This window comes from Candoia aspera, chromosome 3, assembly GCF_035149785.1.
Source record: "Candoia aspera isolate rCanAsp1 chromosome 3, rCanAsp1.hap2, whole genome shotgun sequence".
Lineage (NCBI taxonomy): Eukaryota > Metazoa > Chordata > Lepidosauria > Squamata > Boidae > Candoia > Candoia aspera.
This window is the reverse complement of record NC_086155.1, coordinates 134312747-134333946: the sequence shown is the minus strand read 5'-3', so window position 1 is coordinate 134333946 and position 21200 is coordinate 134312747. Positions and strand designations below refer to the sequence as shown.

At 39.3% G+C, this 21200-nt stretch overlaps 1 protein-coding gene across 3 annotated transcripts in view; it reads left to right on the top strand.

The window, feature by feature from the left end:
- The window catches only part of RNF152 (ring finger protein 152), a 44749-nt gene that overhangs the window by 17128 nt on the left and 6421 nt on the right, over positions 1–21200 (top strand). Inside the window, exon 1 of one of the 3 annotated variants that reach the window (XM_063298780.1) lies at positions 21070–21092. The exons of the other annotated variants lie outside the window; for them this stretch is intronic. The gene's annotated coding sequence lies outside the window, so the exon portion shown is untranslated. Of the gene's footprint in view, positions 1–21069; positions 21093–21200 lie in introns of those variants that run through there. 3 annotated transcript variants of the gene reach the window in all.

Below are 21200 nucleotides of genomic sequence, written 5' to 3'. Positions count from 1 at the left end.
TATGCCATACTGTATTAGTTTTGCAAAACAAATTTCTGAAGCTGAGATTTTAGTACCTTCTTTGCTACTTTCAGGGATTTTTAATGGCAAATTAGTGAATTAGTTCAGACAGACTAATTCAGTAGGAGAGGTAGGGATCAGCAACTGTATTAATATTCTTTCAAAGTTGCTGGATGGGAAAACTGTAAAAGTTCAGGGGGAAGTGGAAATCTAATAGAACTTGCATTTTAAAATTTGTATTCAGGATTTATTTTGTGACTGTGCTCAGCAAATAGAAGAAGGTTCAGATACGAATCTCCTTGTGATGAATATCTACATTATACTCCATTAAAACTAAGAGTGATATTTGTCCTTGATGCTTGATCCAACCTCTTCTAAAATTCGACTATCTAAATAGGGAAGCCCTTCGGACAGTCACTCATGCCCTGGTCATCTCCCATATAGACTATTGCAATGTGCTCTACATGGGGCTACCCTTGAAGAGTATCCAGAAGTTTCAGCTGGTCCAGAATGCGGCCGCGTGGGCTATTTTGGTGCCCCTAGAAGGGCGCATATAACACCTTTGCTTCGTGAGCTGCACTGGATACCAGTTTGCTTCTGGGTCCAATTCAAGGTGTTGGTTATCACCTTTAAAGCCCTACATGGCATGGGACTGGGTTACCTGAGGGACTGCCTCTTCCCCGCTTCATCAGCCCATCCCACCCGGTCATGCAGAGAGGGCATGCTGCGGACCCCGTCTGCAAGAGAATTCCATCTGGCGGGGTCCAGGAGGCGGGTCTTCTCTGCAGTGGTGCCCACCCTTTGGAACATCTTGCCCCAGGAGGTGAGATTAGCCCCTTCGCTCCTAGCCTTCCGGAGGGAATTGAAGACCTGGCTCTGCCATCGGGCTTGGGGCAGGGAGGAGAATAATCATACTTGGGGTTGGCTAGTGCCTTGAAGTGCCCCTCCTACGCAAGGATTGAATGAGACCATAGCCATTGGGATTTTATTATATTTGGTAGTTTTTAAAATTGTTTTAGTCTATATTTTATATTGGAATTTTATTGTATAGTTATTGTTTTATGCTGTGAACCGCCCAGAGTCCCTCCATTCGGAGGAGATGGGCGGTGACAAATTTGATAAATAAATAAATAACATACATACATACATACATACATACAAGCTAACAAACTTCCCTCATTTTTTTTTTGGACAAAGGGATCTGAATTCGATGAAATATTTTTATTGCTTTCTTCTTCATATTATAGGAGATGGGGTTGCCAAGCATCATTTTAGATTCAGTTCCTTAGGAATCTGCTCTGTTAAATTCATCTGTTAATCTCAGTTGATAGTATACTTGACAGGCTAATCTTTTCCCAGTATTTACATAATTGCTTGCTGTAACAGTAGGAACACCTATTTTGCTTGCACACTAGCTTATGTCTGGACCTTAAAACAAAGCTGATCCAGACAATTAGACTTTTAAAGTGAAATGATTTAATGTTGGTTAAAGTTATACTCCAGAAGGGCGAGAAGGAGAGGAATGACTTGCAATAATGTGCGTGTTCCCAAATGTATGGATAAATCCTTATAGAAAAAACAATCTGAGGCAATGAAGGTTTGGGAATCTGACTTGAGAAACATCACTCAGTTTTGAGAATTTCATTGTACTTCTGCAGGAAAAAAATCTGTGCACCTATGTCCTTTCTCCTTGACGGTGCTAAAGTAATTGTGATTCAGCTTTCCACCTTACTGAAGACTAAGTATGGTAGACTACAACATGGCTGCCCATCACTTCGCTTGGTCCCACGCTGTCTTCCAAAATTGGGAAGAATTGCTTTTTTATTCCTTAAATGGCCACTATTTTTACTGCCAAATCTCTCCAAAGCAGATTTAAAATTACTCTTGATTTTCTTTGCTTTTGCTGACTTAAACATGCTGACAATAAGGAGCAGCCAAACTTCCTTCAACAACAACAAAATTCTCAACCCTAGTTGGAAGGAAGGAAGGAAGGAAGGAAGGAAGGAAGGAAGGAAGGAAGGAAGGAAGGAAGGAAGGAAAAGCAGCAGGTACCTTGGGGAAAAAGGGGGTGTGGTGTCTCAGTGGTTAAGATGCCAGGCTTGTCGACTGGAAGGTTGCAAGTACGGCAGTTTGAGACCTGAGCGCTGTGTGATGGAGTGAGCTCCCGCACTCACTCCAGCTCTTGCCAGCCTAGCAATTCGAAAGCATGCAAATGCGACCGCGGAAGTGTCTTTGGACAACGCAGGCTCTTCGGCCATGAAACAGAGATGAGCACTGCCCCCTAGTGTCAGACATGACTAAATGGGAACCTTTACCTTTTTACCTTTACCCTGAGAAAAGTCAGGAAAAGTGACAGAATTCTGTCAGTTTCACTCTTTTGCTTCACCTGGCGACCAAGGGGTTGATGTGAAGAAATCAAGCCAGCATTCTCCTTAAAGGACCTATTAGGGTGACTGAGGCTTGGGATCCAGGGGAAGGAATGAGGCAGGAAATTCCTTCAGAGTTCCAATGGGGCAAAGCTTTGCCCCAAGCTCTGCAGATCTTCAGCATTTCCAACTGAAAATTAATTCTTCAGCAGAGCTGGAAGTAAATTCTCTCAGCTGCCAAAGAGATACACAGTATGACATTACAGGAGCATGGAGATGATCTGGAAGCAGCTTAAACTTCTCATCCGGGCACATCTTTAAGCACAGACATACCATAAAAGACTAAAAGGAAGTGTGACAAGTATGCTAGTTAAAATGCTTTTTTGTAGCCTAATAATTCTTATGGGCTAACTTTATAAGATAGTAGTATTGTAAATACATGTTTGTAAGTGGGTTAACGCTTCTTTACAGTCAATTCAATGCTTTCAAATTGACCTATGTGAATTACGTATATAGTGTAACTTTTAAATTTTATTATTAAATTTTGGCTCATGGTAAAAAGTACTGCACATTCTGGGTCAAAAGGAGACCTGCTCTGATCGTTATTGTGATTGCAGCAAGAGTGAAAGAACATAGAATAAAAGGTAATTCTGCTGCATAATTCTCAGCTCCCCCCCTTTTTTTCATTAAATAGGTTTCAGACCTTTTTTGCAGCAAAATTTCAGTGCTTTCTGGAAGACTTTTTTTTTTTTTTTGCTAAACTCAGTTTCCATTCAATTTTATCATTTATCGTGTTTGTGTGTGTGTTTTTTTACCGCAGGGTCTTTTTAAACTTCACTATGAAATGAAAGCAAAGGAATGTACTTGTCAGCAAAGCTTCCCTGATGGTTACCTAAGATTCTTTGGCATTTGTTTTGGTAATTATTTAGGAGACCTTGTTCAGAACACTTGATCTGAGAATGTCTAGTTTACTGTTGTTGCAAGTCAGTATGTGCACCCTCAAACATGCTGTTCTGGCTATTCTGTGGTGGTTTTCTGAAGTTCCAAACCAGAAGTGATGTTCAGGACATGGTCCTGTTTCATCTGAACACTACAAACTGCTTTCTGTTTGGAAGATACATTTCCTGAATACTGCTGGACACCCCGGAATAGCTAAGTTGATGGAACATCCCAGAATTCTCTGTAATGCTCAATTCTGAGAACTCTAGGTTTTGTACATATGTAATTGTCAGTGATTAGCCCAGCAGTGTTTCAGCAGTACTTTTTTTTTACCCTTCTTAGAGATTCAGTGGATTGATTTTGAAACTACTTGCATGCAAAGCATGTGCTTTTCCATTGAGCTATGACCTTCTCAAAAAGATAATGGCAAAAAGAAAGATTGTCCAAAATAATCATGGAAGCTCTTTTTCTGCAGAGGTTTGCCAGAGAAGCAACACAGTAAAAGTTTATTTTTGAATTTATAGAGACCTTTTAATAAATTATGTGAGTTCTTTGTATGCATATTTTATCTGTCTATTAAGTGATACTGCTAACCATTTATGACAACTTTATACTATGTTGTTGTTACCCAATGATAAAAGAGCTTGAGAACCTTTTAACAAAGGAATGGGCTATATTAAATTAAAGAAAGATGAGTAGGAGAGAGGAAAAAGACCAAGGAACTTTTTCATCTTTATTTGTGTTATATGTTAATTAGCTTGTTGCAATCACACTGTGCTCTCGTGCATCTGGTGGTGTGGAAATTTCTGCTGTCTGGAGAAGTGCATGTGATGCTCCATCATTCTGGGGCAAATTTTTGGACCCATATGCAAAAATGAAGCTTACATTTTCTCATCTTTAATACTCTTTTCTTAAACTATTTCATGAAAAGTAACAGTGTACTTTGAAACAGAGTTGGATCACATTGAAAGAGGGCTGGGTAACCTAAAACCTTTATACAGCCCTTGCAGCGGGCTCCAGAATTCTCTGTTCAGCACACCACAGAAATTTTGTGGTAAAGTGCCATTTTAATAATAGTAACACTTCAAAATGTAAAATTTAAAGCACATGTATTATATTCTTTAACATCATTTCCCATAACTGAGAATACAGTATCTCATTTTGTTATATATTAATGGGGTAGGGGATCATATTTAAGACACAGAATAATATGCTTTAAGACTGTGGTATGGGGAGGTTTGCCAGAATTGGGCAACTTTCCATGGCAGTGAAATTTTATTCTCTCTTCAATACCACTTATGTCTACATTTGCATAAAGATTGGGGGAATATATAAAATTCCTGTTTCTCAGGCTTTGTGATGGGCAGTCCAAGTGGGATCTTGGAGTAGGTATAGATTTTTTAAACGGGCAATAGCAATCCAAAAATAAGCTGACGATTGGTGACATATTTAGTACTGACTATTATTCTATTGGACATACCAGCATTTTAGATGATGATGATGATGATGATAGCAGCAGCAGCAGCAGCAGCAGCATAAGAGGACAGTACATAATAAATATTACTACTACTAATAATTTATTAAACTTGTATGCCTGACTCTCTACTACTCTGGGAAGTTTTATAGGACTTATTTCTTTGAACTGAGGTGGTATAGAAGACATAAGATATCATTTAGTAAAATTGTGCTTGTAAGTTTGCAAATAAGCCATTCTTTGGAGACCAAGTGGATTCTTGTAAGCCTACAGTCCAGCAGCTGCCCCTGGCTCAGCTGTTAAAGAGCAATAATTGTATATTGCAAAACATCCAGTTCTCCACATCTGTGTAACTAAGGGAACTTCTACATTATGCCAATTCTAGGAAAGCACCTTGGAAAAAAAACCCAATTGTTCTAACTTCTGCCAACTTGAAAGTGCTGAAAGCAGCCAGCAAACATTATGAACCATTTAATGTTCCCTCCAGCTGACTAATAGGAGAGTGCAAAAAATGGTAGTCAGTGTCTCACCTCTGAACAATTGCAAGATCTTAAATGATAAGAGTCCCTTTGCCTCACTTGACAACAGATTGGAATTAAAATAAATTATTAGCACCCTCCCATTCATGTTTTCAGTTCATGTTGTCTGAATTTATTTCGTTGTTACAAGAAAAATCTGAACAATTGCTATGAGGAGAACCTACCTTGTTTCAAAGCCACCATTCCTCCTGTTTTTATTTAAAAGTCATTGTGAAGCTGAATGAACAGCAAATTGGCCTTTTGCAACCAGATACTTTCTATAATCATTTTAATCGGGGTTCATTGTTGCTGTGGTGACAAGATAGGAGAATACAACCAGGATTGATCCAGGTTGCTTTGATCGTTTGCATATCCCTGCAACTATTCCTGGATGCACAATAGTTCAGACAAAGGAGGGATTAAATTGGCAAAAATTCTATCTCTGCATTTTTCTTTTCTTCTACTACAAAGTGCCAGGCAGTTTGGGTTCTAGGTTCTCTGCAGGCAAATTCTAAGATGAAATTGTATGGGAAGGTGGAAAAGAGAATGTTATACATTTTTTTTACTTTTGGAGCTGGGAGGTAGGGCAAGACAAGAGTTTCTACCAGTGGAGAAACTGGATTGCCTACCAAGTCAACCTTTAAAATGTTGCAAAAGAAAATGCTAGCTTCACAACTAGGGCAATAATAAATTGGTTCAGGTCTTATACTCTGCCAGCATTGTGACACTGCAGAGTTCTGGAGTTGCTCTTAAACTCCTGTAGAGGAGCCTTAATTATCAGTGTCAGCTGAGAGACTAAATGAGGGCACCCAAAGTTATTTAACTGGCCCTTAGTTGAGATGTATCAAAATATGATAAACTGTTGGCCATCAAGGTCATTTGCAAATACAGTTTTTATGGTACTTTACTGGGCTCCAGCCTCATTCTGCCCCAGTGCTTATGGGCCACATCTTCAAGGCTGTCCAGAAGGCTAGCAGGGTAGTGGCCTGCCAAAGCTCAGGGGGAATGTATTCCAGAGGTGATGGCTGCTACTGAAAAGGCATGTTGCCTAGGTCCTGCTAGATGGCAAAGTTTAAAGAAAGGGACCTGGAGTGTGCCCACGTTATCTGACCTGGTGGAAGAGGCAGATATCCTCAGAGAGTGGCGGTCCTGTAAATAACCTGGCCCTGTGCCATTCAGACTTTCAGGTTCCAAGTTACAAGAGGGAGAAATCACACTCTGATGACATTTGGCATGGAACCGTATGACAAAGTACATGTGCTGTATAAAGATAAAACCCACATGTAAAATTGCACCAAGTTGATGGTGAGGTGAATTTGTATTGTAAGTAGGCTTTTGATCTTTGGTGTGTGCTTGGGGAATACTGTCCTGGGACTGCAGAAATTAAGATCCATGGGTTATTCCAGGGATTTTCAGACTTTTTCAGGTCATGGAGAAAGAGGCCAAGCTGTGGTGATAGAAAATTGGCTGTGTTGAGTGATTTTTAAATTTTGCCCTTAGTCTCTCATGGAACCCCATCAAATTCTCACAGAACCTTAGGATTCCGCAGAATTCTGTTTGAAAAACCCAGATCTAAGCTACGTGTAAAATAAGTAAGGATCATAGCCTGGAAATGTCTTTGAACTTTAGCATAAGAGCCCTAGATATAAATTTTGCAGTGGTCTAGTCTTCGAGACTATGTTCCACATCAAATATCTGCTGTCCAGAAAGTAACCTATCTTGACATGTATATTCCAAATCCATAAGGTTAATTTCTTCCCAAGCTGACATGTACGATCCAGGCGAAGCTGTAAAAAATGCAAAACTATAAAGTACTTCAAGCACTCCTTAGAGTCTGTACGTCACCTTTTTGCAAAGTAATTAAAATGTGAAATTATCATAAATCCTTTTTTAATTATGCATGCATCTCTTCTTGTTGATAAAGGAATTAGAAATGCATCATAACATGATTATGTTTTCTTTAATTGACTGACACAATATTAATTGAGTACAAATTAGGACATATCTTGCTGTATGTGCTGTTTCATAATTCTATATGAAGTAGAGAACTGAAGACAGACCAAAGTGAAAGGTACGGATACTTATCTCCCCTACCTATTCTTTGACCGCTGAAACATTTTCTGTGGAGAAGGAACAAAACTATGGATATAACCAGTATTATACTGCCCCCATTTGTGGTATTTCTTGGGTAATACATTTGCTCAATTAGGTTGAAATTTGATAAATGCAATTCTACTTTGAATATATGTCAGTCTCAGAAAAATAGGATTCCCACCCCTGAACTATATCATCAAAGAATTTTGCAAAGCAATTTACAATAGGAATTAGACAATAAAGTCAAGTTTGTCTGTTGAATTTAATAAAGTTATTGGGTCATTTTTGAAATAATTGTTATATCGTGTTGAATAGGCTATTGGTCCACTTTAAATATTCAGATTTGAACATGTACTGTTCTCCTAATATCTGGTGCCTTTATAAAGGTCATAGGAGAGCTGGAATCTCAAGCATAGCTATAATTAATAGACAAATTAACTACCTTACATATGCATCATATACTTGGTATAGAATACATCATAATAGGATTAAATCTGAAATTAATGTCTAATGTACCAACTTGCTGTGGTATGCCACTGTAAATGGCAAGTGGACCTGAATTTCAGGTTTGCTTCTAACTAGGTGCTGTGGATGCAAAGCAAAACACTCAAACTACCTGTCTATCTCCCTCTTCCTTGTTTGCAGTCATTTGTTTGAACCTTACAATTCTGATTTTTCCTTCTCCTTTCACTTCTCCACAGTAGATGGTGGCTGTCAAAGTCATACATCCTAATACTGGGATCCTAATCTCATTTTGCAACAGAAGCCCTCAGAGATACTGATGTATTCCACAGTCCATAGCTCAGTGCTAGTCTGTGTGTTCTGCTTGTCTTTTTTTTCCAGAATTTACTTCCCTTAACATTTAAATGTGGGCTAAGCTAGTCATTTAGCACAGTGAGGGACAATAAAGGGATGACTGTGCCCTCTGGGATGTAATGCTGTAACTCCTTTAGTTTGCGTGTCTTTCAAATTGTTCAGCTGCCTTAAATGGCATATTCCATTCTTTCATGAAGCATGAACTGATTGAACAAGGGCAAAATACCTTGTAGGAGTAATGGACTGCAAGCAACTACTAGGATTCTCCAGAAGGATGTCTTCAAATATATGACACACATACACAGAATTGGAGGAGCTTTGATCGCACTGTCATGGTTGCCGTCTTGACGTTTTTGACCATACCCTGCAGATACCTGGTCTCACTCAAAATCTACAGATTCCTGATGGCAGCTTCTCATGAGGTTTGCAAGTGCTGCATACACTGTGTGAAAATATAGCCATAGCCTCTGATCTTTGTGTGTTTTTCATCTCTTCTTTCAGTGTATGTATGTATATGTCATACAAGCATCTATGACAAACTTTGGAATTATTGATCCTATGATTTCACTCTCCTTTGCATTTGCCTGATCCATCAGTTCACTATTTCAACACAGTCATTCTCAAGTACAGGTGTGAGGGAACGAAGCTGGGATTGCTGTTTGTGCTTGGGAAAAGCAGCTGCAGCCAGGCAGAAACATTTCCCACCCCACTTCCCTCATGCATTCATTCATTCATTCACTCACAATTTTACTGACATGCATCCATGCCGGCATTCCAGCTGCCTGTAATGATTGAGCCACACCCTGGCATTTTCAACGAGGTGCTGATGTCCAGAGGCAGCCTCACTCCATCCAGGCCCTTAACTTACGAAAGAAAAGTGCTCAGACAGAGTGGGGGTGGATGGGGGTTAGGAGAAAAGGAGATAAGAAAAGGGCAAGCAGATGGGGAAGCGGAAGTGACATCTGGAGATTGGCAGCTATTCCAGGCAGGCAAGAGAACTATCAGTCAACTGCCAGGACTACAAGCTATTGTGAGCAGCATATCCTGGTGGGATTTCTGCCTGGAGCTCGGCAGCAACCAGAAAAGGAGCAACCACACTGAGGCAGCACCTCATCCCAACTAGTGTAATAACTTTTGGAAGACGGCAAAGGTTTTGTGCTACTTTACAAACTTTGAGACTTTTCTTTGGACTAAATATTAAAGGACTGAGTATTAAAAGACATATTTACAAGGCTACATTACTTTGCAAGTCCTAGAAGGGTGGAGAGCAATAGCCTGTTGTTGGGGAAGGTGTGTCCAGTCCTTGGAAAGTAAAGAACCCTCCCAGGTAGTCCTTGTTTAGTGACTGCCTCAATTGGCGACTGTTCACAGTTAAGATGGTGATGAAAAAGTAACTTCACGACCAGTCCTCGCATTTATGACCTTCGCAGGTCTGTAAAGCAAAGGAAAGCTGAAGTAAGGTCGTAAGCACAGTTGCAGTTTCACTTAGCAATCTCTTTGCTTAATGACTGAGTTGCCAGTCCCAATGGTGGTTGCTAAATGAAGACTACTTGTACCTTTTCTCTCAGATTTTGTTGCTTTTTTCTAAGGAGAAATTAAATCTGAATATATGCTGCCCAGAGGGTTATTGCTAATGGGTAGCTTTTAAATATAGAATAATAACCTTGAAAATTGTTTTGATTCCATGTCACTTCTCTTGAATTAACCTTTCCCCCATATGACAACATTAACAAAATGGAACTGAAATATAAATATAGAAATATATAAAAAAGAGATGAAATGCTCCATAAGTTCAAAATGAGGAAAAAATGTTTAGCCACAAGAAGTAATATGACAGGGAATAATGATTGTGAGACAGAAAGTGATAACCGTCCCCCAAATTGTTCCAATTCAAGTTAGGCAGACGAAATTAGAGATATTTTAAAAGCATTGCCTAGATTTGACCTAGAATTGCATTACTTTTCTTAGTACTGGTAATCTGTGCAAATTTGAAACCATCTATTATTTATAATCTCTCCAATTAGCAAACTAATCAAAATTAGCCACTGGTTTGGATTAGTTGTGAGATTTGTTGTCAAACAATAGTCAGGGTTCATATCTAGAGATAGAAAACAGGCTTGCAAATGAATTACAGAAAAATTACTACTCTATACTTCTTTTTAATAAGTCAATTTGTCCAATTTAGCTTAACTGCTTGCATGTACTGGCAGCTTGTTGTTGTTGTTTATTCGTTCAGTCGCTTCCGACTCTTCGTGACTTCATGGACCAGCCCACGCCAGAGCTTCCTGTCGGTCGTCAACACCCCCAGCTCCCCCAGGGACGAGTCCGTCACCTCTAGAATATCATCCATCCACCTTGCCCTTGGTCGGCCCCTCTTCCTTTTGCCCTCCACTCTCCCTAGCATCAGCATCTTCTCCAGGGTGTCCTGTCTTCTCATTATGTGGCCAAACTATTTCAGTTTTGCCTTTAATATCATTCCCTCCAGTGTGCAGTCTGGCTTGATTTCCTGGAGGATGGACTGGTTTGATCTTGCAGTCCAAGGCGCACTCAGAATTTTCCTCCAACACCACAGTTCCAAAGCATCTATCTTCCTTCTCTCAGCCTTCCTTATGGTCCAGCTCTCACAGCCATAGGTTACTACAGGGAACACCATTGCTTTAACTGTGCAGACCTTTGTTGTCAGTGTGATGTCTCTGCTCTTAACTATTTCATCGAGATTTGTCATTGCTCTTCTTCCAAGGATTAAACGTCTTCTGATTTCCTGACTGCAGGAAGTTATACGTGAGGTAAAGTTCTATCACAAGAATATTCAAACTCAATAGCATAATTGGGAATAGGAAATGGATTGCAAGTAGTTTCTTGAAATTGTTACCCTTCAAATGATTATTATTGCTGAATTACCATAATTGTGGGAAACTATATCATTAAATGATTTATGGCAACTTTGATTCTGCATTAGAAAAAGTGAACAGTCCTAATTCTTCCCAGATTTGGCACCTTCCTGGGATTAAACTTCAGAATGTCCAGTATTGGGATTAGTGTCTCAACACATTTGTATGGCAGCAGATAGGGGAAAGCTAACTTAAAATCCATTTTGCCCTGAAGTGGTTGAAGAGAAGCTTAAAAAATAAATCTAATCCGAATGTCAGATTAACCAGTCATTAATTCATATTTAAGAAGATTCTGTGTTTTTTTCCCTCTCCTCTGAGAATTTTCTGGTTTGCCTTATCCATGCTTTGCCATGATATACACAAGGAGAGACAGTAATGTAGCTCTACCCAAATGAAATGGAGCTGGAAAAAATCTTGCTTATTCATTCTGTTCAATCAAAAAGGCTTTTCTATGTCTAAAGTTAGAATGAAGGATATTAGGCTATTATCAGTCAGTGCTGCCAAAATTCAGTGTGTTTAATATTTAAGAAATGCTGTGTGGTGCCTGTTCAGTTCTTTTAATTTTTAATAATAGAATAGATGGTATGTTTTTATTGGGGGATTGCTTCTTTAAAAAAAATATTTTTTTAGCCAGCCCTTTAAAAGAGCGAAGATCAATGCAGAGTACACTGATTTAATAGGTAATCAGGAGCAGGCTCTCTAGCAATCATTCTGATTTGTGTAGATTAAACTGTGCTGCTCAAGAATTGCATTGTGTTTATGCTAGTGCAAGCAGAATTGTAGATTGATAGATTTTTGTTTGCAGTCCACTGGTATTGTTAGATTTTGGCCTCCTAGTAGAGATTTGATGCACAGATCGGAAAGTAAAGTTATCTCATACCACATTGAAATGCATTGGTATTGTATGATCTCTGTAGTAGCTGGAAACCTTAAAGACTTCAAGGTCAAGACCAGAGCTCAAAAAGAGAACAAGCTTATCTCTTGGGAGATAAGGCAGACAGAAATGAGTTCAGGAGATAGACAATCTCAGCTGAAATACAGAATTGCTGAGCTGTGATTTGAACCATGAATTACTTCTGAAAATCAGTAATCAAGGACAATTCCATCTGTGTCCTGTTGCAAAGGTCAAATCTTTATATTTAGGGAAGCTAACCTGCATCTGTAATGGACTGCTATATTGTCCCCTTTCCACTGGTCAGTCAAATAACATAACAGAGATATAAGTTCAAAGAAGAGCTTTATTATAATCAACAACTAAGAACTGTGGAAAATATTTTTATGTGGTTTAGTTTTAAAGGGATATGCCATTGCTTGTTTTTCAAAGTAATTCTCCAGAGTAGTGTACGCAGCACTACTGTCATTGATCAGTGTGGAAGTTCTGTTTTGCAATCTTGAGTAGTTTCATAACACCCTGCAAAATGTGGGTTGGTTTATGCATAACTTCTTTGCCCAACACAAATAGTTGAGCATTTCATTTGTTGCTAGCACCAGGGTGTCTTTTGATGCATGTGTTCCATGCATGCTACACATACCAAGATTTTGCTTTCACTGCCTTTTTCTGCTGCCACTGCTGTTAGTGTTTTGGCTAGGGTTTACCCGTTTAAAAATAAGAATGAAAAATGCATTGACACTGTTGCTTAACACAGCACCATTGATTTATTAGCAGCAGTTTTTTTTTTTTAAAAAACCTCCCGTCCTGTTCAAAAGAAAACCTGCTTGAAGTACCCTTTTACCAGTTGGTTAAAGTTTCCTTGTTTTGTGTTGTAAAGATTTTTTTTTTTTCAACAGGGACCACAAACTTGATTGTAATTTGATGTTTCACAAAAATGAGTCTTTTCGGAAGCCTTAGCACGGGAGTAAATCTGTCCTATTTATTTTCAGTGCAACCACAACTGGAGCCAATCAATATAAGAGAAAAGGAGTTGAAAATATATGACACACTGCAAGCACAGGAAATAAATGTTTAAGCTGAATGATGGAACCAGGTTGGGCAGTGGATAGGTCAGGATGTGGTGGTAGATCCCGAAGTTTCAGGTTTGATTAACCATTGATCTTCCAGATTTTCAAATTTCACCGTTGTTTAATAATAATACCACCCTGATTCTCTTCTCATTATGCTGGTAAAATGAAGTAAGTCTGAGCTATGCAGCGATAGAATTCAGTGTACAAGTTCTGTGACCTGGGTTCTTGAAACAATATTGTAGGTTCAGAATTCTTTAGGCATCCAGATTCTGGCTGATGGAATTTGGGATCCTTGTGAAAAAGTACTGTAGATTAAATCCCACAACCCAGATGTTTGAATTGTCCTGATATGGAGAATATTTGTTCATTTTGCCATTAAAAAAAAAGGCTTGTTAACATGCACTTCAATTTATATTGCCTCTGTAATATATTTCTTTGTGTGGTTGGCTGGGTGGGTTTTAATAATAGATTTGTCTGGGAAACGTGCAATAAATGTAAGTTTCAAGTCCCAAATTTTTCCTACATGTAAAGCTTTTTAAAAAGCAGTTCAAAGCAGTGAGCTTGGGGACTTTGATTTGTCTCCAGTCAAGACCAATTGACTTCATAAACTGAGCCTCACTCAGTTATGCCTCTCCCAATTTCGACTGGCAGCTTTTCCAGTTCTCAGAGGCAAGGCTCTTGGGATTTGAGCTGCAAATGCCAAAAGTGTTTTGTACCATCGGTCTTTACTGAGAATTTGAGCAGACAAGGCCACGTTCAAGCAGCACTAGTTTATTGGAAGCAGATTGCTCTTTGGCACTGCAAACTGTGATTGCTTTAAATTTGAGGATATGGGCAGAAGACTTTCTTCAGTTAATGGAAACACAAATGACAGTTTTGTGAAGAAATCAGAAATAAGTAAAGAATCTTTTCTATAATTTCCCCTTTTCCACAGCAATAACCATCAGCAACCCCATGTTGCTTCTTTGCTCGGATTGTAGCTGACAGCAGTTATGCTTTGCATCTTCGTGTTTCACCCTTGCCTCATTGGATTTTCACTTATCTTACCTATGGCCAGATTCTTACAAGGATGAGAAAATTGACTCCATGGAGTAATGAAACAAGGCCCTAGCATTATGATACAACTACACACAGAGAACCCTTGTTAGGGCTGTGCCTGGGAGAAGTGAGATGCATTATATTTTTGATCTGATTCCAAATGAACAAATCTACCATTTGCAGATTTTGTGAGCTCTCCAGAAAGATGGTTGGTTTTGGTTTTTGCTTTTTCAGATATATGAGATAAATTTGGATTACTGCAGTGCGCTCTACATGGGGCTGCCCTTGAAGAGCATTCGGAAGCTTCAACTGGTACAGAATGCAGCTGCACGGGTAGTAAATAGTGTCAGCACATGTAACACTACTACTCCGTGAGTTGCATTAGTTGCCAATGTGCTTCTGGGTGCAATTCAAGGTGCCGGTTGCCACCTTTAAAGCCCTGCATAGCTTGGGACCGGGTTACCTGAGGGACCGTATTTTCCCAGTTCTTTCTATCCGTCCAATCTTGTCTGGCAGGATGGGCATGCTCCGGGGTCCTGACAGCCAGGGAATGCTGGCCAGCGGGGCCCAGGAGGCATGCCTTTTCTGCCATAACACCCAGCCTATGGAACATCCTCCTTCCAGAGATTAGGATGGCCCCGAGCCTGCTGGCCTTTCATAAGGCCCTGAAAACCTGGTTATGTGCCCAGGCCTGGAGCCCCAAATGTGTGAAGGGTCCTGTCTCCTGGTTGGGTTAACAACCATGGATTGTAACATCGTCCTTGGCTGCTGTATGCATTTTACTTTTTGTGTGATGATTATTATGATGGAAATTTGCTTTAATCTATTTTAAGATTGTTCACTGTCCAGAGTCACTTCCTGAGATGGACAGCCGTACAAATTAATGAACGAATACATAAATAAATAAATTTGAACTTGGAAGGGGCCAAAAATACCTCTCCAATTACTCTTTTTCATATCAATTTTTTAAACCAAAGTTTTAATATTTCTCGTTTTCATAGCCTTGCCTAATGTGTCATTCCACTAGCTAAAATGGAACTATACATTCTATGCTGCAAACATCTGGAACCCCATGAGATAACAGCAAAAAGATATAGATATCTGTAACATTTTTTTGCTACCTAGTGACCATCTGAATTTTTGTAGCCCAGATCTGCCAGTCCTAAATACAGATTTATCAGAGAACTCTCAGCAAATAAATAGCCAGTCTCATAAATGTGTGTTTGTTAAAACAATCATTTTCCATCAACAAAAAATCTGGGGGTCTTATTTCTAAGATCTGTTTAGCGTAGTAAGAGCAGTAATATTAGTGCTGGTGGTGCTAGTAGTAGTAGTAGTAGAAAATAAAAATTGCCTGGTTCAGCAGTAAATCACATTTCTCCTGACACTCAGCCCCTTATTTAGCATTTGGCTTCACCTGACGGAAAACTTTCAGACATGACTTGGCTAGAGTAGAATCCTTATTGCAGACAAGAATGAAGCCTTAAATGCAGCATTTGACCATAGTGCAAAGAAGTTAGAACTTCTAGCTGTCTGTGATCCAGAATTCAAATTCTAGACTTTTTCTTCCCATCCTTCTGAGTTAACAAAAACTTGGCTGGTCTCTTGATGGCCTTATGCGGTAGTTGAGATTGTTTACATAATAGTTCTCTCTAGTTTGGGAACCAGTGGTTCCCACTGTGCTGGTCTCAGCCCTAACCATGATATCAAATCATTTCCTTGAAAAATCCTGATAGTTGTTTTAGTACTTATGCTCATGGGAAACTGAGCAGAGTAGCAGACAATTAAAGGACATTACAGGTAGTCTTCACTTAACAACCATTTGATTAGTGATGGTTAGGACTTACGACAGTGCTGGAAAAACCGACTTATGACCAGTCCTTACGCTTAGGACTCTCACAGCATCCCCCCTGGTCACATGATCACGATTTAGGTGCTTGGCAGGCGGTTCACATTTATGACTGCCACAGTGTGCTGTGGTCACTGATTACCATTTTCAACCTTCCTGGCCAGCTTCTGGCAAGCAAAATTGATGGGGAACCATGTGATTCACTTAATGACCACGTGGTTCGCTTAATGCCCGCAGTGATTTGCTTAACGATCACCACAAAAAAGATAGTAAAATTGGGTCAGATTAGCTTAATGACCAATTCACTTAGCAACCAAAATTCTGGTTCCAATTGTGGTCATTAAGCAAGGACTACCTGTACTTGGACATTTCTATACAGTACATGGATTTTGCCCTGCCAGCTTCACTCCTCCCAAATTCACCTCATAGTTTTATGCAATCATGTGAACATCTCCAACTGTCCACCATCAACATGACCAGCACACCTTCCATCTTCAATCTTTACCTCACTGCATTTGTTGCGGAGCAGTTGCTTTTCAGGGGAGCGGCAAAGCGGCTGCTCAAAGTGGCCAGGAACTACTGGGAGAGAAGCATCAAGATGTTATGGCACCTTGGCTTCTGGGGTGGGGAAAATCCCCAGAAGGCCAGAGGAGATAGTTATTTCCAGTGTGAGCCCCCTGCCCACAACTCCAGTGGCAATATCGCGAAATTATTTTTGCAATGTTCTCCTGGAGCAAAAGCTGAGACAATTACCTCGCAGAGTTACGTGGTTCAGCTTTTAAAGACTCAGAAAGCCCCATGCAAGTGCTTTTCCTTAGATGAACAGGAAATTTTGCTTTTCCAGTATGTAATAACATCATGTGATGAGCAGATGTCTTTGTGTCTTTGCATTTTCTATAGTGTATTTTCTGCCATTGCAAGGAAGACCTATAATTTTCTTCCAAGATAAGTAAATAAGTAACGTTAGGCACCTTAATGTATCCTGAATCAAAATGACTCCAGCTTGGTTATCTGTTAATCTATATTGGTAAGAAGAGTTTTTGTAAGGTGATTTATTTCAACTGAAATAGCTTCATTAGGCAGAGTATCTATGAAGAGAATACTAAAATTGGATGGTGACTGAGAAGGCAAGAAGTATTGCAGGAAACTTTTCCCTTATTCTGCTCATAAAAATTTCTATCAAATGAAGGATCGAACTATAAAGGAAATAGAAAGTGCCTTGCTTTTTTAAAGAGTGTTTTCAAAACATATTTATTTAAGAGATATTAACCTCTGTTCAGCAAAATGATCATGGCACTCTTCAGTAAGAATGATAAAGCACAAGTAAAAAATAATAAATAAACAGGAGAGTGGAGTGGTTTAAAAATGCCACGTAAAACGTCAGCAAAGCATATGAAAAACACGGTACCTGTTGAAAAGCTAAAACCGATAACAATATTTTTGGCTGCAGTTGGAAGGATTAAAAAATTGATGCCAGACAGATTTCCCTCCTCACTTTCATAATGATTCCAGGTATCAATTGATAGATTTCATTTCCACAAGATTCAGATGAAAAGTGGAAGTACAGCTTGATACGCCCCATGGGACAAATGTCATCTGGAACTTTAAGTAGGGACAAACCATTGAAGTATAGTGCCCACAACTCCCAAGCCAGATTGGCTACCACGATGGAAACTATCCTTAGGGTGAAGGTAAAGGTTTCCCTTGACATTAAGTCCGGTCGTGTCCGACTCTAGGGGGTGGTGCTCATCTCTGTTTCAAAGCCGAAGAGCTGGCGTTTGTCCGTAGACACTTAGTACTATTGAAAATGGCTGAGTGTTTAAGGCAGTGTTTCTCAACCTTGGCAACTTTTAAGATGTGTGGACTTCAACTCCCAAAGTTCTCCCAGCCAGCATGCTGGCTGGGGGAATTCTGGAAGTTGAAGTCCACACATCTTAAAAGTTGCCAGGGTTGAGAAACACTGGTCTAAGGAAATTAGAAAAACTAAAGACCCCTTCTCTTTTCATGCATAGGTCATCCATCAGGGTGGGTGAAGACATTTTTGTGTTCACATCAGACCTGAAGCAAGTTTGAAATTAAATTTATCCTGTAAGGGATCCAGTTCTACAACAGCTCCCTTCTCAAAACTGTGTTCAAGGTTTATTTATCAAAGTGTATTATTCCTATTCTACCTTTCTGCCTATAGGGATCTAGATATCTGTGACTTTGCTGATAGTTACTGCAAATTTCTGGGTCCAGGGCCAGTTTCTTAAGAAGAGACTTGCCAATACCTGCACAGTTTTGATGGTTATGCTTTGCAAGCAAGTAACACTGGCCTCTGAGTGTTTGGTGACAATTTATTGGGAGGTAAACAAAAGGAAATATTTTATTAAAAGGAAAAGCTCTTATTGGCATCTGGGAACACCATGCCAGTGAAAACCTTTGTTCTTCACTGCTATGGAGTACAATTTGATTAAAAAAATAATGCCCACCCCCAATGTTCTGTTGCCACCTATGCTGCAGCCATCTTCTCAGAAACTATTATATGTTTGTGTGTGTGTGTGTGGTGTGTACACGTATATGTATATATAGTACAGTAACACATTCATTTTTTTCCTACTTAACTGATGGATGGGCCTTATATTGAATGCACATGGCTATTTAATTTACACACCATCCAAAAGACATGTTTTCTGAGCAGTTTGAAAACAAAAGATATTAATGTCACCAAGGGAAAAAGTGATACTGATTTTCTCCTTATCCTTTTATATAATATGTGAGGTGTAAAATGGTATGGGTACTGTATAATCAGAAACTCCAAATCTGGCCTATCTACTTACTTTAGACAAATGTCTTAAGATACACAAAAAGTTGGAATCTCATCCAAATCTGTCTGTCGATAGGCATTTGTTTGAAAAGTCCACATGTACCTACATAAGTTATTTGAGTTCTTAAAGAGAAGCAAACAATGCATGAAGCAGACTCGCTTGGTGATCTTCCACAGGTTAGTAACTAACCACAGGTTTACAGACCTATTGGACAATAGTTACAATAGGCTTCTTTTGTTGTAGTTGTTTTGGGTGTTGGTTCTCTTTTTCTGTTTACATAGGGGAATAATTCATTTGTATCTTGCTGAGATTCTGTGGGCAGTTAAAGCCACAGGAAAGTTCATAAACAAGAGGAGGAATATTTTGAGAAAACATCCTGTTAACTTCTATGGGCTGAAAACAGCAGAAAAGCCCCCTTGTTTCAGAATAGATGGAGCCGAGATTTTAGCCCTGAACTCAGTTGTGAAAGTGTTGGAGGTACTTTAACAGCAGAAGGGTGGGAGTTGTAAATTAATTGAGAAGACTCAAACATATGCATCCTGTTTATATTTTAACGCATTTCATTCTGGCAGTAAATTTCTCCAGTGCAACTGAGAACTAGGTCTCCTTTCCTCTTTTCTATCTTTTGCCTTCCCCACTCCCCACTCTGTCATTATAGCCTTAGGGCAGCAAGCACTGCCATAAATCATACATAGTCTGTAATGGTTTCTAAGGACGCTTAACGTATTTGGGGAGTTTACATACTGAAACTTCCTTGGTAAAAGTGAAACTTTATAATAGGCTGCATTGCTACAAGCTTCATCTTAACCTTGCCGAATGGCAATGTATATAAATGTGTACACTTGTTCAGAGTTTGCAACTTCAGCAGTCATTCAGCAGACTTCGTTAGCAGTCTCTTTCACAAGTGGAGCAGGCATACTGTGAAGAATTGCATTTACGTTTCAGGAGCAATGTTGCTTTCAATAATCTTTTTTTTTTCTTAGAGGAAATTAGCTTAAACCTTGAATAAAGTGAACTCTGTTGGGTGGTACTTTGGTATGGATTACAGACCTAAGAATATTGAAACTGGTGTGGAGAAAAATTCAATTGAAAAGGGTCAGATTCCTGATTATTAGCACTGTATACACGATTGGTCATCCAACTGATAGAAATAGAAAAATGCATGTTCTTTTTAAGGTGATTTGTTCAAGGCCATTCTGAACTGGTAAGATTTCATTTGATGCATTCATTACTCATATATTCATTATGCCATAAGATGCAAGGCAAGTGTTAATTGTATGCCATTTGTTTGTTGTCTGTAAAGTTTATTTAGTAGGTGGCTAAGAACTTCAAAATCATGGTAAATCCCCCTGAGGAATAGTTGCCAGCTATTCAGAATAATACATTTTGCTTTGTGTTTAACTATATTGAAATCTGCAATAAAATAAATAGAAGAGGTCACTAACTGACAGTGTAAGCTGCTAATTAATGGGCCAATTTTAGCTTTCCCCAACTGGGTGCCTTCAGGAATTCCCAGCCATTACAGCTGCAGCCATGTAAACCAGAGGCCCTCAAGATGGGGATGGCTGATCAGTCTAATTCACTGTCCCTTTTTCCAAACAAACTAATCAATTGCTTCTGAATCTGCAAAATGAAAATCTTGGCTGAGTACATATAAAGAGAAAATTTATGGTAAAAGCTTATTTTACCAGAGACTGTGTTACGCACCAAATATATGCATGCCTTCTCCAGGATAGATACTTCTTGATCAGGCACATCTCTGTGACATTTAGTTTTCTGAGCCTGTAAAACAGAACAGGGCAAATTTTGGTAGCCAAGGGATGCATTTGAACATTTTTTGAGAGGGCAACATTACACATGTGGATGAGATAGGTGTTTTGTTGTTGTTGGGAGTTGTGGAGAGTTGCTTTTCTGCAATTATGATATCCCTCTTCTGGCGCTTGCACTAGTCATGTGTTTCTATCCCAGAATGGCAGCAAAGGCTGTTAGTTTTCAGCAGTCATGGTCAGAGATCCAAGGGCTACAAAAATGACACTCAGCTCCATGGAACCCTGAAGCTACAGAAATGCAGAAGATGATCCTGTCTCAGCACAAACTTCCATATTTGTGTAGCACAGTTCTGTCCAAAATCCCATGCCAATTTATTTCAAACTCATTTGTTTATTTTGTTATGCTCAGCTGTTGTGGGGTAGTTTTCTCAGTGTTGATCTGCTTCCTTAAATGTCACTGTATATATTTCCTTTAACTATATTTCAGAGGGATCTCACTGGATCCAGGTCTGTATAATACTGCCAAGAATGCATAGCAAAAAAGAGGAAGGGAAGCCTGAATTAGATAGGTGATTTTCTTTCTTTACTCCCTTCTGCTGTTAATGCACCTCTTTCTCTTCCTTGGAGACTTTTGCCTATGGTTTTTCATACACCATTAGCTTTTATTAACATTAGTA